This window comes from Delphinus delphis, chromosome 13 (assembly GCF_949987515.2).
Source record: "Delphinus delphis chromosome 13, mDelDel1.2, whole genome shotgun sequence".
NCBI lineage: Eukaryota > Metazoa > Chordata > Mammalia > Artiodactyla > Delphinidae > Delphinus > Delphinus delphis.
The window spans coordinates 64,298,447-64,304,969 of record NC_082695.1 but is presented as its reverse complement, the minus strand read 5'-3'; the positions used below and the strand labels follow the sequence as shown (position 1 = coordinate 64,304,969).

The 6,523-nt window shown below is 49.3% G+C and overlaps 1 non-coding gene across 1 annotated transcript; it reads left to right on the top strand.

The window, feature by feature from the left end:
- Positions 1-716: 716 nt before the first annotated feature.
- LOC132436702 (U6 spliceosomal RNA) lies at positions 717-822 on the top strand. The gene has a single exon (XR_009521854.1). It is a non-coding gene; the product is annotated as a U6 spliceosomal RNA (small nuclear RNA).
- Positions 823-6,523: the final 5,701 nt, after the last annotated feature.

The window sequence follows — 6,523 nt, the reverse complement described above, 5'->3', positions numbered from 1 at the left end:
AGGGACACAGATGTGGGAGCAGCCAGTCCCACTACACTGGACTCAGTGGCACAGTGGAGGGAAGTTTGGGGAGCAATGAAGCTCATAGACAGGCTTCTGCTCACAGGGCCAGGGCAGGTTTCCCTGGGGATGATTCACCTTGTACTTAAATAAACACAAGAGAAGGTGGTGACTGCTCAGTGCCACCTGCGAGGTGCACATGAGGATTAGTGCAACAGCACCTGCAGAGGGGAGGGCTCCTCCAGCCATGGAGAAGTCTTCCTGGAAGGAGTGAGCTTTGAGTTGGGTCTTAAAACTGCCAGAGTGACTCCAGCCCACCCTGGTCTTTCTCTGTCCAGAAGCACTCCCAGGCTGTTTCACAAAGTTAACTCAATTGTTTTGATATGTTTACATAATTTTTCTCCATCTTGCTTTGTTTTGTTTTGTGTGTGTCCCCTGCCCACCCCTTATGTCATAAACCCTTGGAAGACTCTGGGGACCAATGGCGTCTCTTGGGTCCCACCAGACTAGCTTGGCGCTGGAACTGGACAAAGGGCACAGGTCTGGGAGTCCAGGTGTGCGGGCAGGTACTCCTCATTGCCCCTTTCTGCCCTCCCCAGCACACAGAATGCTCGAGGGAAATCAGTGCAGTGTCATGAGGGTGGGGACTTCTGAGTAGGTTCAGGGAAAGCCGGGCCTAGGCTCTGCCCAGGAAAGGTCTTTAAATAGAGCAGAGGGTGCTCGCCTCGGCAGCACATATACTAAAATTGGAACGATACAGAGAAGAGTAGCATGGCCCTGAGCAAGGATGACAAGCACATTCGCCAAGTGTTCCACATTTTTCAAAGAAATTATTAAAAGGAAAAATTGTTATTTAAAAAGAGCAGAAGCAAAGTGCCAATATCTCTGTAACTTAGGTAATGAGAATATAACGTGTATCATAATTATTGTTTGTATCATTATTATTTATGAAACATAAAAATGTTTCATAATTTAAAATAAAAAATTAAAAGATTGTGTATGAGTTCTAACTAAGTTTAGCTGCCTATTTAGAAAACCCAAAGTAAAAGTGGCTTTAAAAAAAAGAATAGCGCAGAGGAACACTGTCAGCGTAGCCTGTGAGAGAATTTGCTTACACTTTAGATTATTCATTTATATTGGGAACATTAACTGAACTAAGCTTTGAATAAAAAGGATTCTATTTTCAGAAGAGTCATGAGGACAATTAAAGGTTGGCATTTTCCTGCAGAGATCTGTCACCAAACCATGTGGCTTAATTTCGGAAGCCACCGAGTGCTCAGGTAACGCAGTACAGAAGTAAGACACAGAAAGGAGTGTTCTGCCCACAGCGGGACAGCCCAGGCAGCCACCAGCCTCTGGTGGCTTCCCAGGTGCCCAGAGGTATCATGGTGGGCAGGGCCGATGTGGTGAGCTTGGAGTGCTGTCTCCTTTCTTGAGGCCTTTTAGACAGAACAAACCATCAGCCTAAACTCAGGGTTTAGTCTTTAGATGGGGCTGAGCTAAATGGCTTTCCAAGGTTTCCTGTTCTGCGTGCTCACAGGTGGTAGGTATTGCCCCAGTGTTCTGGTCTGAGGACCTTGGCAAGGAATCTTCCCACTGCTCCTAATATATCCTCCACATCCATCTGTCTCCATGCCCGACATCACGTGTAAAAGAGGTTAATTCTTTCTGGTTGAGATATGTCCTTCCTGGGAGTTCCTTGCAGTAACACAACCTCCTCTAGTAAGCAAGCCAGCATCCTTCATCTTTCAACACAGTTTCTGGACACCTAGTATGTGCCCGGCATGGTCCACAGAGCTGGGGACACAGCAAGGAGACGAACAAAGTCCTTGCTCTCTTGGAGCTTACATTGTGGAAGGGGAGATGATAGACCGTAAACAAATATATAGTCCATTAGGGATGGTGGGGCTGCTGGGACACATAAGACAGGATGATGGGGCAGCATCCTATTGTGTGCGGGGTGGTCAAGGAAGGCTATTCTCATGGTTCAGAGCTTCCAGAAGGGCTGCAGTCCACTCTGATCTTTCTCTCTCCAGAGCTGTAGAAGAACTCCCAGGCTGTCTCATCAAGTTAACTCAACTGTTTCTGCTGTGATACATACTTATTCTCCATCCTGCTTTGTTCTGTTTCGTGGTTGTGTCCCTTGCCCAGCCCTTGTATCGGAAGCCCCTTGACTTTATTATGTATTATTTATTGGTGTCTTGGGAAGTTTGAACCGAGGCCTCAAGAACGTGCCCTGAGCCAGGAGGCTCTGAGGGAAGCTTCCAGGCAGAGGAAATATCAAGTGTAGAGACCCCAAGGCAGGAGAGGCTGGTGTCTTGGGAACAGCCAGGAAACCGGAGAACTGGGTACCGGGGTGGAGAGGGACAGTGGTGGGAGCTGAGGTCAGATTGTGGGGCAAGACAGGCTGTGCAAAGGGCCTTGGGTCGTACTCTATGCTGCACGAGAAGCCATGGGGAGCCTCTGAACAGAGGAGGGCCATGGTATGATGATGCTTTACATGACTACTCACCAGCCATGACCACCTTGGTGTTCTGTGAATTGAGGCTAGAGGGAAGGGCAGGGGCTGGAGACACCAAGGGCACTAAAGGCCAGGAGAGGGACCTGGGACTTTATCATGAGGTCAGTGGGGATCCATGGAGGATTTTAGACTAAAGGAGTTAGTTCTACCCCTCAGTTTGGAACAGAGGGCACTAGCACAGAGAAGTGAGGTCACCTACCCCAGAACACACAGCTGGATAAAGATGGAGCTGGGAGGGAAAGCCAGGTCTTCAGACCCCCATTCCAGTATGAGGTTTCTTCTGAATAAGAGGAAATATTTATTGAGCACATTCTAAGTGCCATGCATAGCTCAGGTACCAACCCATCTAATTTTCAGAACAGCCCTAAGAGGTAGACATTATTATTATTCTCATCTTACATAGAAGGAAGCAAAGTACAGAGGGGCTGAACAATGCATCTGAGGTTACAAGGCTAGGAAGTAGTAGAGCTGGGATTTTAACCCAGGCAGACTGGATCAGGAGTTCATGCAGTTAACCAATGTGCTACAGGGCTTTGCTAAGTCTTCTGGACATGTAGGCATGTGGGTGGGGCACTGGGCCCCAGGACCAGTTAACATGGTGTTTCCGGGGCCAAGCCAGCTCCAGACTTGTCTGGACTCAGGCCCCTGTACTTTTCCTGTAACCCCGTCATTAGTTATAGGATGGACCGACTGCTAAACATGAGGTTGGCTGCCGCTCAGTCACTCCAGATCTGATGCAGCCACACCTCCGTTCCGGAGGCCGGAAAGGGCTCTGCTTAGAGTTTTTATAAAAAGACTGTGTTCCTTAATTACTTCAGCCCTTGCTGTCCTGTGCTTTTCTCTTAGCTCAAGATGGCCTTCCACATGTACTTCCTGAATCCAGGTCTGGCTTCACATGTAGGCAAATAGTAGGGGGCAATGCTAGGGCTCTCAGAGACTTCCCCTTCCTCACCCACCTAAACTTCTGACCCTCCTGCTGGTTGGAAGTTGCTTGAAAAGCTCCACTTGACTACACGGGAGAACTATCGAGAGAGTGTATAAAAAGTCCTGATGCCTGGGTCCCGCCGCACACCAAATGAATCTGACTTTCTGGGATTAGCCCCCGGCAACAAAAAGTACTTTTAAAAAGCTTCCTGGGGCTTCCCTGGTGGCGAAGTGGTTAAGAATCCGCCTGCCAGTGCAGGGGACACGGGTTCGAGCCCTGGTCCGGGAAGATCCCATATGCCGTGGAGCAACTAAGCCCGTGCGCCACAACTACTGAAGCCCGTGCGCCTAGAGCCCACGTTCCGCAACAAGAGAAGCCACCGCGATGAGAAGCCTGCACACCGCAGCAAAGAGTAGCCCCTGCTCACCGCAACTAGAGAAAGCCCGTGCGCAGCACCGAAGACCCAACACAGCCAAAAACAGATAAATAAAATAAATAAATTAAAAAAGAAAAGCTTCCTGGGTGATTCTAATGTGCAGCCAAGTTGAGAATCACTGTCCTGGACCTTATTATAGAGAGAAAGTGGTTTGTCCAGGGTCACATGGAAGGGTTGGAATGAAAATCTAGGTCTTCTATTTCCCAGGACAATGTCCTTTTCCAAAAGAAATATAGGTTGGAAAAGGCAAGGCTCCTTGGGGAGGGGCACTTGAATATCAGTGTACATAGATTTTTGGAGGATGGAGGATGCTTTATGAAAGTGGAAGAGCGGGCCCAGGGCAGGGGGACTGAAAGGAATTGGCCTGGAACAAAAGCTGAGTTCTACCAACGTTACTGCTCAGCAAAGGACGGGCACTGCCAGGGTCGCAGCCATCAGCAGCATAGCTTGAAGGTACGGGCCACAGACCCTGCCCCTGGCTGAGAAAGAAAACATGTGGACGGCCTCCACTGAGGGTGAGTAGCATGCGAGCTTCAGCCAGAGCAACTGTTCTCTCGAAAGGATCACATTCACCAGAAATGCTCTCCTTAGAGGATTCAACACCTAGGAGGAGAGTATGCTTCTCCACTGAGGCCTCAGCTGTGGGAGACATTGAAGGAACAGGATTGCGGGGAGGGCAGCGACTCAGCGCTGAGGGTAGATGCAAAGGAGAAATGGCCCCCCAACAGGAAATTCACAGCTGCCTTTTTATCCATTAGCCCTCGGTGCCTTTGAAGATTCGGGTGGCCTCTCTGCCATGAACAGTCCGGAATGCCGAGTCTCCGGGATGGTTTGATGGTATGAATCACCCTAATTGAAAGACGAAAGGTATCGGGGCAGGAATGAAAACGATTCCTTCTGCAAGCTCTGGATACATCCCAGAATCTCTAGGGGGAGACGGGAGCTGGGGTCGGGGAGGCGGAGCCTGGGGGAAATCTCTGCGACTGATTCTCAGGCTTTCTCCTTGCCTGTCTGCCTGTTTCCTTAAGAGGCACTAAGGCTTTCCAGCCTGCAAGCCACCAGAGGGCACCCACAGACAGGGCTTGCAAGGGCAGCGGGGTGGCACAGCAAAGGGAAAAGCACACACACAAGCTGCAATATACTGAGTAGGCCCAGGAAACTGGAAGGGGGCGTCCGAGGCCACACCCAGCCCCTGGCCTTTCCCATACAATGGCCACGACCACCCTCCCTTCCTGGTGGCTTGTGCACCAAAACAATCCCTGCAGGATCTGGCCCGGTGACAGGCTGGGATTTTCTTTGTCCTTGTTTCCAAGATGAATTTGAAAAAGTCGAGTTCTCTGTAGAGTACAAAGACTGGGATGGGCTAAAGACGCCACTTCATCAGCCCACCTTGAGGGCCAACTGACCCAGTCCCCAAACTAATGATCTGGTGACAACAGCCAGTGATGGTTTTAGCCCAAACCTGTGTATCTGTACCCACGTTTCTTCTGCACTTATCACACAGAATGAGAATTATCTGCTTATTTACATGTCTCCAGAACTTGACTGGGTTCCTTGAGAGCAGAAACCATATTCTACCAGTCTCTGTTCTCAGTTAAACTGAAATCTATGTCACATATATAGACCATTTGGTCCCATTTCCCCAGGGAGACCTGGAAGACATCAAAGGCACAGAGCCTGATTGGATCTCAAATAGAGAAAACCCTTCTGTTTCACGGCCGGGAATTACTTCCAAGTAGGCTAGTCCATGACTCTAGGACGGAGGTCAGCAAACTATAGTCCCCAGGCCAAATCTGAACCATTGCCTGTTTTGTAAATAAAGTTTTATTTGAACACTGCCACTCATTTTTATTTGAACACTGCCATTCATTTATGTGGTGTCTGTGGCTGCTTTTGTGCTACTGTGGCAGGGTTAAGTAGTTGCCAGAGAGATCAGGTTGCCCACAAAGTCTAAAATATTTGCTATGGGGGGCCCTTTACAGGAGAAGTCTGTGGACCCCAGTTTCAGGAGAACAAAATGACGCATCGGGATCTGGTTGGTAGCAGGGCCCCTCCCTCTGGACTCGGGGACACAGTGAGGAAGGCGTTGTCACTGAGCCTCCCAGGGCTGAAAACCAGGCCCTGGGCATGCCCAATCTGCTCTGTGGGGACAGACAGCCTGGCTGAGGGGCCACGGGTCTCACGCGGGTCCTTTTAGTTCCTGGTTTAGGACTGCAGTGCTGGCGTCTCCTAGCAGAGATTGGGAGGGACTGGCCGTCTTACAGCAACTCTGTTGTCTCTCTCTAAAAAAAAATTGTAAGCAGTTTTCCTGAGATATAATTCACATACCACCCATTTAAAGTGTACAACTCAATCCATTGTCTTTTATCCGCCTTGTCCTGTGACTTTTTTTCTCCCCATTTCCTGAAGCTACACCTGTATGAACTTGTTCTCTGTAAAGATTTCAGTGAATTCATTCTCACTCAGGTGTAAGTGAGTGATGACAGTGTGATCACCTAGAATCTCTGGGTGCCCAGTCCCATGCAGTATTCTTCTGTCTCAGGTAGGTTTTCTAGAAGTAGAGGCTGAGATGGAGTGTGAGGGCAGAGGAAGATGCCCAGTGATGCAGTTCCAACAAAGCCTTGGCCAACCTAGCTGCGAA